The following is a 10,648-nucleotide window of genomic DNA, read 5'->3' as shown; positions in this document are numbered from 1 at the left end:
AGCTTTCACCTAAACTCCCCTCAGTCTGCACTTCTGTGTGTCACCTGCTTCTGGCTTACACAGTGGCTGGAATTTTTGGTTATATTTGTTTTGGAAAGTAAAATGTAAATGCAACCAGACTCTGGATAATTCCAGTAGTTATTCAGCCAGCTGTGTTGGGAGGCTCTCTCTGCAACAGTGATCAGTAGCGTTTTGACTGCAGACTCACTGATCTCAAGAGTCGGTTGCCCTTTCTCTGTGCACAATTAAGTCCTCATCTATGTCAGAAGTGGGGTGGAGGATGGGGTAGAAGGGTGGGATATTGTTATAATTGCCTCCCTTGCCACCATCAGCACTTCTCACCTGTCCTTGTGAATCACTAGTTTACCCTTATAGAACCTAGTTTTGCATCAGCAATTGAGGTCACTTCGCCTTGGAGCTGCTGCACCAATCTGAAAGTCTCCATGAGCCACAAGACAGTTGTGATGGTCTAGCTGGCAGACTTCAAATGAGCAGTTACACTCTCTAGAATTCTTAGACTATTAGGGCTGGAAGGGACCTTGATATTAACACAGGTTCAAGCCCATTTCATCCAGATGATGAAACTGATGCCCAGACACCTACAGAATCTTGTTTTAGATCACTTGCTGACTTCTAGTTCTATTTTTTGACACCTAGTGTCCAGTGTGCTTTACACTTGAGGCTACTGTGGTCTCAAATAGAGCTAGGAACCAGGTGTAGTGGCACACGCCTGTAGTCCTAGCTACTTGAGAGGCTGAGGCAGGAGATGGCTTGAGCCCAAGCGTTCAAGGCTGCAGTGAGCTATGATTGTACCACTGCACTCCAGCCTGGGCAACAGATCGAGACTGTCTTTAGAAACCCCCAAAATCAAACAGAGCTGGGCCTAAACATTTAATAAACTCCAGCCTCTGGAGTCCAAGAGATCTGAGTTTCAATCCTGACTTTACCACTGATTGGCAATAAGACCTTGGGTAAGTTACTTAACCATTAACATACCCACCAAGTCACCGAATAAGCTTCCAGAACTTGGCCTAATCGCTGGGGAGGGGACCCCTGGAAGAACTAGGGTTATTTTTCTTTTTTTAACCAGTTCACCAGTTGGGCCAGGGAAGGGCGGTCGTATGCAGCCCAGAGGAGTCAGAAATTCACCTGAAGTCCAGAAAAGAGGCATTTTTCTTGCACACCAGAGCTCATGGGCTGACATTCTCACTGGACATCTCTCTAAGTCTCCTGCTCTGCGATCCCCAAGGCCACCAGCCTTGCCTGACCTCCAAACGTTTCCCCCTTCTTGTGCCGGCTTAATTTTCCATGGCTTTCCCCCTTTCTATTCGTCTCCTATCAGGTTCCCAGTCCGATGACTAGGACGCCCCACGTCGCAGCCAGGAGCAGAGGCGCCCAAGGTGGCGGTAGAAGCCGTCTTCAGGCCTGTGGCCCCACTGATGGCAGAGACAGGTCGTGGGGACAGCCCCAGCCCCGGACCTCAGGCCAGGCAAGGCTCTAGAAAGGTCCCTGACGCTTCCCTGCCCTCCCCGGAGCCGGCGCTCTAGCGCCCCGAGATCGACAGTCACCATAGCGAACGAACGCGCTACCTGCGACCCAGGGTAAAGCGCTGCCGCGGGCCCCGTGACAGCCGAGGCGACGACGGCGGCCGAGGAGGCCCAACCCCGAGGCTCGGCGCCGTCAGGGTCCGCGCTGGCGGTGTGCGCGTGTACGTGCGCTCGTGCATGTGCATGTGTCTGCGCGCGCCCTAACAGACCTGCTCCGAAGCGTCTCCGCTGGCTGCCCGTCGGTGGCGCGCCTGGCTGCGGCGCCCACGTGCCACGCAGACGCCCCCCCGGCGCGTCCCGCTCTTGCGTTGCGGCCGCGGGACAGCCCTGCAGAGAAACGCGGTCACGCACGCACTGGTCTCCCCGTCTGGGTTTTTAACTGCTCAAAGCTCCACGCGCCCTGGCGTCTCCACACAGCACTCCAGATGTGTCAGATTTCCAGAAATGTTTTGATCGCTTGCTTTTACTTCTTAAGATCTGTTTTTGAACTCTTCCTCTACAGAGTGTATATCATGACTCTGACATGTTTTAGGGCCGCGAGGGGGGTAACGAATCTTTGACATGGGCGCCTTGGTGAATGACCTGAATTCTCACTCCTGAGTAAATTGTCTGACTGGCTTCCCCTATGTCGCATTTTAGGGTTAAAACATGCATTTTGTGTTTGTTTAATATCTATGTTTATATAGAGTGCAAGTTTCATAAGGGCACGGGCTGGGAGGGGCTATGGCTCTTTTGCCTCTTACTGTGTTTTCAGAACCTTGCAGAAACTAGGACATAGTGTATGTTCTGTAAACGGATACTGAATGTAAGGGAGGAAGGAACTTTCCAGAAGTGTGACCTTTGGTTTTGGAAAGGCACAAGGTTCTTAGGCGTAGAGAACATGTTTAGAATCATGGCCTCTACAGTTTTGTTGACAATACATTAAGTAACAATTTTTTTTAAAAATGCACTTCAAATGTATATGTATATATGTTTATTTATAAGTTATAAAAATGTAATGCATGCTCATCTATATTTATGTATTATTACAAAGAGCTCACCAAATAGAAATTTTAAAAAGCTAAAATAAAAATAATACCTAGGTTGAGGATGATGGCTCATGCCTGTAACTCCAGCACTTTTGGAGGCCAAGGAGGGCAGATCACTTGAGCCCATTATTTCGAGACCAGCCTGGGCAGCATAGTGAGACCCCATATGTACAAAAAGTAATTTAAAAAAATTAGTCGGGCGTGGTGGTGCGTGGCTGTCGTTCCAGCTGCTTGGGAGGCTGAGGTGTGAGAATGGCTTGAGCCTGGGAAGTGGAGGCTGCAGTGAACCGTGTTTGTGCCACTGCACTACAGCTTGAGTGGCAGAGTGAAATCCGGTCTCAATCAATCAATCAATCAATCAATCAATTAATAAGATGATAACAATACCTGCAAGTTCTAAAATAATTTCCTGCAGCGCACTTTGGAGCCCACTAGGTAGACAGTTTGTAGGGAGAAGGCTGCCCTCTACTGGTGGAGGGCAGCTAAGGACATTTGCCTTGGATCGTCTGCCTTCTGCAGGAACACACACACAGATCTATCCTTTGTGGCCTACACAGTGTGTACACTTAGCATTCAGTCTAGGTTATTTTCACTCATAGAAAATGTAAAGTGAGGCATTGTTTTAAACCAGAACACCTTTAAAAGGCTGAGATACTCGTATTGTGCAGTCATTATGGACCAGGAAACGTTGAAACATCTGCGAGTAGAAACGTCTCAAAACTGAACGTCCGTCTCTGTAACATCATGACCAATACTCAATAAAGGGGAAACAATTAGCTAATCTGTCCTCATATGTCAAGTCTTACAAATCCTTTTACTTTGAAGACAACTAAATTATACTGTTGTAGTTTTGATAGCAGAATATGCCCTGCTGATTTTTAAGCCTTAGAAACTTTTAGAGCAAAAAGCGTAGAACAGATTTTTATAAAACAGCGTGTCTTTTTCACTTGAGAGTTCAGTGTTCGAAAAGTTTTAAAGTGCCTTTATGCAGAGGCTAAACTGAGGAAAACTGATTAAAATATAATTTGAGGAATATATTGCAGAGTTTTGTATGAATTTTCCAGCAAAGTAATCTTTACTTTCTGTGAGAATATGAGTGAAAAGTATAGCACAGAATGCAGTCAACCATGAAATTGTTTGCTAAGCTGCAAATTGTATAGATAAATAATTCAGTTGCTATTCTGTATTAGTCCAAAACTATTCTTTACTGCATGACTAACATATTCCATTTTACCTTCTCAGTTCCACTTCTGCAAAAAGTAATATGTTTCAGAATCTGTTTCAGCTGCTCCTACCTTCAAGTTGCTCACCGTCTACTATGGATATAGGCAGGAAGGCAAATGATCATAAGTGAATAAGAGTCCTGATCCCTCCTCCTATCTTACAAATAAAACACCTACCAGCAAATATACACAGATGCCCAAAGTGTCTAGGCAGAGTGGGGAAAGGAAGGAAGCAAGAAAAAGTAGAATTGCTTTACGTGTCTCATTGATTTCAAGCTCCTCACACTGGCGCTTCTAAGTTGTGGGGCTTCCTTCACAATGTATTGTATTTCTCTGTAATGTCATGGTCAATACTCCATAAAGGGAAAACAATTAGTGAATCTATTCTCCTGTGTCGAGTTTCACGAGTTTTTCCCATTTGAAGACAAACTGATGATACTATTGTAGTTCTGCTGATTTTTAAGCCTTAAAGACTTTTAGAGCAAAAGCATATAACAGATTTCTATAAAACAGCATGTCTTTTTGATTTGAATAGTTCAGTGTTCAAACACATTTTAAAGTGCCTTTCAGCGGAGGCTGAACTGGGGGAGAGGCTGTCCTTGGCTCAATAACAAATGTCAGCAAAGAAAATTATGCAGCAGCATAAAATCCATCGACAGTATACAAAGGGTACAAATCTCCCAGAATTCTTACCTCAAAGCCTACATGCTAATTCAATGTTCCCAGCCATTTGGCTACTCAAGGTCACCAAAGAAATTCTTTTTTCAAATCTATTAATAGGTTTTGTGGGATACCAAGTTGTGTATGGTAATCAGAGTTTCTGAAAATAGCAGATTTTCTTGTGTTTGTTTGTTTGTTTTCTTGAGACAGGGTCTCATTCTGTTACCCAAACTGGACTGCAGTGGCATGATCATGGCTCACTGTGGCCTTGACCTCCCAGGCTCAGGCAATCCTCCTGCCTTAGCCTCCTGAGTAGCTGGGACTACAGGTGTGTGCCACCATGTCCAGCTAATTTTTTGTAGAGATGTAGTTTTTCCCTGTTGCCCAGGCTGGTCTTGAACTCCTGGGCTGAAGCGATCAGCCCACCTCTGTCTCCCAAAGTGCTGGGATTATAGGAGTGAGCCCCTGTGCCCAGCCACAGATTCCTTATTAATTACAAATGGAAAAAAGTACCATTTACAATGAAGAAATTTGGAAGATACTATTTTAATTAGATGATCAATTATCATCAATAAAAGGACACACTGATATTTTATATTTTATGCCCCGATGTGATTCATTGAGTAGGGCATTCTGTCCTATGTAACATTTTTGCCAAAAATGTTTAATCAAAATTTAATTTGAGGAAGCAAAGAGACAAACCTAAATAAGGGACATTCTTTACATCAATGGGTCTGAACTCTTCAAAAATGTCTAGAAATAAGAATAAAAATAAACATGAGAATGATCATGAAACACCACATTTCAATCCATGCTATTTGCTTTATGTAATAATGTTTTATTGTAAGTGTGATAATCATTAAAATCATTAAATGATTAAAATCATTTTAGTGATTAAAATCATTAAAGTATTTTGTGTGTCCTGTCTCCACATCTGCTTAAAGCATTTTTGAAAACTTCTGGAGATATGTGTTTTCAATTAAATTATCAGAAGAGTTTTATAAAAACAAGCCTTAAGAAAGGTCAATGTCATGAAGATTTTTTTTAAATATGGAAGAACTATTTGTTCCAGATTAAAGACAGCTAGCTGTTTGATCCTTGATTAGATCCTGGGTCAAGAAATAAAAAAAACTCAAAGGATGTGATTTAGAATTGAAGAGAAATGACTTCAGCAAGATGGTGGATGAGGAGGCACCAGCTCTTGTCCTGCAAAAACAGCAATTTATCTACCAATGAAAATAGCTCTGAGAGTGTTCCAGAATATAATTAGGAACCTGTAGCATTCCAGTGGAGCACAAAAACTGAAGATGGTTGCATAGAAAAGCATTGGAGCATTTTATCTGCATCACTCTAACCTCCAGCATCACTCTAACCACTGCTTGATGCAAGAGGAATCCCCTTGAACTTGACCTTCTCCCCTCGTTCTGTGGGGAGGGGTCCAAGATACAGAGACACACCTACCAATGGTATAGCTTGGTTTACTGACAGCTCTATGAAACTGAATGCAGACAGAGTCCACTGGGTTGACCATCTTTTGACTGAGACTGGACATGGACATTTCCACCCAATGGGTTAAACTATGTGCAGTGGTTATGGCTGTGCAGGCCACCCCTGACATCACATCTTGCTACATTTTCATGGTTTCGTGGGCTGTTGCCAACAGCCTAGGCGTTTGGTCAGGAGAATGGCTATTGAGTGACTAGATTCTTAAAGGACCAGACACACACCTGATTGGCCTGTACCTGCCAATGACATCCCAATCTTGGGGTTCCCAAGGATTCTTTTTCCTTTTTCCCTTTAGAGTACACATCCTGGAGGTGCTCTGCAGTTCAGGCCATTACAGTACCCCAGGCAGAGCCCCCTGACTCTAATCTGGAAGCCATACTTTCCCTGGTGCTGCTTTTCCTGGGTGCACAGGGGTTGGGAATGGAACCAAGGGGTACCTGGATCTAGTCTGGTGCCTTGGCAAGTACAGGATGTAATCCCCCTTCCTAGACTGGAAGGCTGATGTAGAAAGGCCTGGGTTAAGAAGCAGGGCAGCAGGAGCGGCAGAGGTAGTAACCTCAGGACTGGACAGACAGACTGGGTTACAATAACTGGACAGCCAGCACCCCAAGTGATAGGTGGGGACATCTCCAACTACAGGAAATGCAGGAAGCAGGCAAGGGATTGGGAAACCAGCCTCTCCCCCTTCTTGTTCCTTTGGAATACCCAGCGGGCCCTGGACTGACAAAACGTCGGTGAATATCAGCACGGCAGTGGGAGCAGGTGGTGACTGGAAGCTTTGCGGGCTCTGCCACCCGGATATTTGGAGCATTTCCTCCCAGATGCCAATAGTCCACGTGTGGCCTATTGCCAATCTGATGACATCCCAATAGCCATCAATGGTTCTAATCGGGGAAAGACATCCTAAATGTGGGTTGTCTAGAATATGGACATAAAGTCAGAGACAGACTTTAAACATTAGCAATGGTATGGCAAGGCCCATAGATTCCGCAACTTTATCCTGCTACTTAACTCATGGCTAAACCAGTCACAGGCTGTGTCCAATTGGATTAGCGACTTTTATAGCAACTGCTCTCTGACCAGAGTGACATGTGGTTCCCTGGGTTATCTGTTCCTTTGAGGGGCCTACTGGGCTGCAGAGTACCCATCACCCTCAAATGCGGCATGTTGTTTGGGAATTTGGGGTCCTCAACTGTGTGTGAAAGGTGACCCTCTAAACTGGAAAGGCCCCACACTCTTGCCATGTTGCAGGGTTGCTTGAGACACCCTAGTAGGACGACAAACAGACAGCTGGTTCCACTCTGCTGACCATGTCCTCATACCTGGCATAGGTGTACATGCTCTGGAAAAAAAATAGTACACAACTTGTCTCTGATTGTGGCAGAGATAGCTCACACTACAGCTGGAGCTATTTGGGGCCAACAGGGTCACTGAGCTCACTAGCCAAGAGGCGATGGATAACTGGATAGCCCTTGATTATCCGGGGGCAGAACGGGGTGGCATTTGGGTTATTGCCAATGCTCCTGCTGTACCCGGATAAACATCTCAGGCTTATAGGGACACAAGCAAAAGAGGCCCAGAAGCAGGGTCGTTGGCTGCAGACAGTGGAGCCACCTGAGGATCCTTCTTTAATTCTTTAGCAACTTCTTGCCTGGACTGCTGGGATCCTGGGCTAGACCCTGCTTCAGGCAGGCCCGGATGTCCTGCTTGTAGTAGTAGTCCTCCTGGGCCTAGTGAAGTGTATTCTGGTGAAAGCTCAATGATGTTGCCCTGAGATCATGTCAGTCAAGGTGCTACATCTATCTTAAGAGACAAACCTCTGCCTCCGGATCCAAGGAAGTCACTGGGTGCATGAGGTGGACTGGCCTTGCCTAGAGGGTACCTGGGTTGGGGGAATGCGTTGCAGGAGGACAGGACCCTGAATGGCCTTGGCAGACCTAGCACTTCTCCTTCCCACTTACAGTTCTCATCAGAATAGAATGTGCTGAGAATGCAGAGCTGTGAGATAAGAAGGAACTGTTCAGAATAGCCCGGGCTTTGTCTTTGTCCCTCCCAGAACAGGAGGTCCTGCAATGCTTGTACTCAGTGATCCCAAGTGCCCCTGGGATACAGAACCCAGAGAGGAGGGCTTTTGGGGTCTCTCAGCTACGGTGTGAAGTGAGGCACAGGCAGATGAGACTCCATTCCATGCAGCTCTCCTGATCCTTGGGAGACTGGCTTGCCATGGATTCTAGGCTTCTGTTGGTTCTTGCTGTCTATCTGTGGGTAATACATTTTCTTTGCCTGACTTGTTATGCGAGTGTCTGTCTTGTTGACTAGACCTAAGAATGCAAATTGTAGAGGTCCGACTCCTATGGCAGCTGGATCTGCTCTGAGCGCCTGGCAGAGTCAAGAGCGCTTACAGAACTCTGGCAGCGGGGTTTGTGCAAAACCTCCTGCCGGACTAGGAACCTTAGCAGAAACTGGCAAACTGTTTAGAGTCCACCTCTGGGATTGGTAACTGGTGCACGGTGTTCTCCTCCCAGGAATTAACACCAGTACACAGCATTTCTGCTTAACAACATACACAATGAAATACTATAAGTAAGCTTGTCCTTTGCGACAGCAGAGATGAACCTGGAGGACATTACACTAAGTGAAATAAGTCAGACACAGAGAAACGAACACTGCATGATCTCACTTATATGTGGGATCTAAAACAGCCAAACTCATAGAAGCAGAGCATAGAATGCTGGCTGCCAGGGGCTCAGGGGAGAGGAAAATGGGGAGATGTTGGTCAAGGGGTACAAAGTTTTGGTTATGCAAATGAATAAATTCTGGAGATCGAATATACGTCTGAAGACTGTAGTTAACAATACCGTATTATATAGTTGAAATTTGCTGAGGATAGATCTTAAGCTTTCTACACACACACACACACACACACACACACACACACACACACACACGGACTAGGCAGACACCTGGTCTGCCTGGGGGGAAGAAAAGAAAATGGTCTGAATGTTTTCGGGTGCTCTCCCCCGCCCCCCGCCCACATTCACATGTTGAAACGCTAATCCCCAAGGTGATGGTATTAGGAGGTGGGGCCTTTCAGAGGTGTTTAGGTCATGGGGATAGAGCCCTCATGAATGGGACTAGTGTCCTCATAAAAGAGGCCCCAGAGAGGCCCCTCTCCGCTTTCACCACGTGAGGACACAGTGAGAAGGCACCATCTATGAACAAGAATGTAAGCCCTCCCGAGACACTGAATCTGCTGGGATCTTGATGGGCTTCTTAGCCTTCAGAACTGTGAGAAACAAATTTATGTTGCATATTAGCTATCCAATTAAGGGATTTTATTTAATTTTATTTTTTGAGATGGAGTCTCTGTTGCCCAGGCTGGTGTGCAGTGGTGTGATCGTGGCTCACTGCAACCTCTGCCTCCCAGGTTCAAGCGATTCTCTCACCTCAGCCTCCTTAGTAGCTGGGATTACAGGCACCCACCACCACGCCTGGCTAATTTTTTGTAGTTTTAGTAGAGACAGGGTTTCACCATGTAGGCCAGGCTAGTCTCAAACTCCTGACCTCAAGCGATCTGTGCGTCTCTACTTCCCAAAGTGCTGGAATAACAGGCGTGAGCCACCGCGCCCAGTCGACAGTAGCGTTTTTAAGCAGAGTGACATCATATTTCTGTTTTAGAAAGAAGTAATGTGGTGGAGTAGGGCACAGCTAGAGCTGGGAGGGTCTTGCAACAATGCAGCTGAGAAATGCAGGCCAGCGGCTTGCCATAGCCTTTTGGCAGAGATGGTAGATAGGAAAATGTTTAGGAGGAAATCGTTTATCAATTGGATGCGGAGGGTAAGAGGGTAAGCCGAAGGGTGGTACTTGGGTTTCTAGCTAGAGCAGCAGGATAGGTTGTGAAGCTATTTCTTGAGATACAGAAAACGTAAGGTGGAGGAGGTTTGGGTGAGTTGGGTTTGGGGCATACTGTCAGGACCATTCTCATGGTTATGGTTATCACCTGTGTGTTGAATTACAGGTGGGCTCTCCCACTGGCTGCTTACAATTAGAAGAGAAAGGAACCGAGACAGAACTCTGACTGATAGACAGTGACATGTTAGAGAAGGGCAGAGGAAGACGATGCTGCCAGGAGGTAACGAGAGTCTATGAAGAATCCACTAGATCTGTTGACAACCAGGATATTGGTGATGTCGGCAAAGTGGTCTCCATGGAGTTGTGGCAGCCAGTTTCTACCGAGTTGAGGAATGAATGGGAGTCGACGAAGTAGAGTCGCTGGTACAGACACTGCTTCCAGGAGGTTTATCTTTCTCTCACTTTCCTAGCCCTGCCACAGACTGCTGGCTTAAACCATCGTAGATGTGTTCTCTCACGGGTCTGAAACCAGAAGTTCAAGATTAAGGTGTCAGAAGTTCCTTCTCCCTCTGAGACTCTGGACACAGAAACCTACCTTGCCTTTTCCTAGCTCTGGTGGTCCCCGTCGATCTTTCCTTCTTGGCTTGTAGACCCATCAGTCTCATATCTGTTGCTGTCATCACTTGGCATTCTCTCCCTTGTATCTCTGACTTCACCTGGTATTTTCCTCTTTTTTTTCTTTTTTTCTGAGACCGAGTCTCACTCTGTCATCCAGGCTGGAGTGCAATGGCACGTTCAGCTCGCTGCAACCTCTGCTTCCTGGGTTCAAGTG

This window comes from Macaca thibetana, chromosome 17 (genome assembly GCF_024542745.1).
Source record: "Macaca thibetana thibetana isolate TM-01 chromosome 17, ASM2454274v1, whole genome shotgun sequence".
Taxonomy (NCBI): domain Eukaryota; kingdom Metazoa; phylum Chordata; class Mammalia; order Primates; family Cercopithecidae; genus Macaca; species Macaca thibetana.
Note: the sequence above shows the minus strand (reverse complement) of the source record.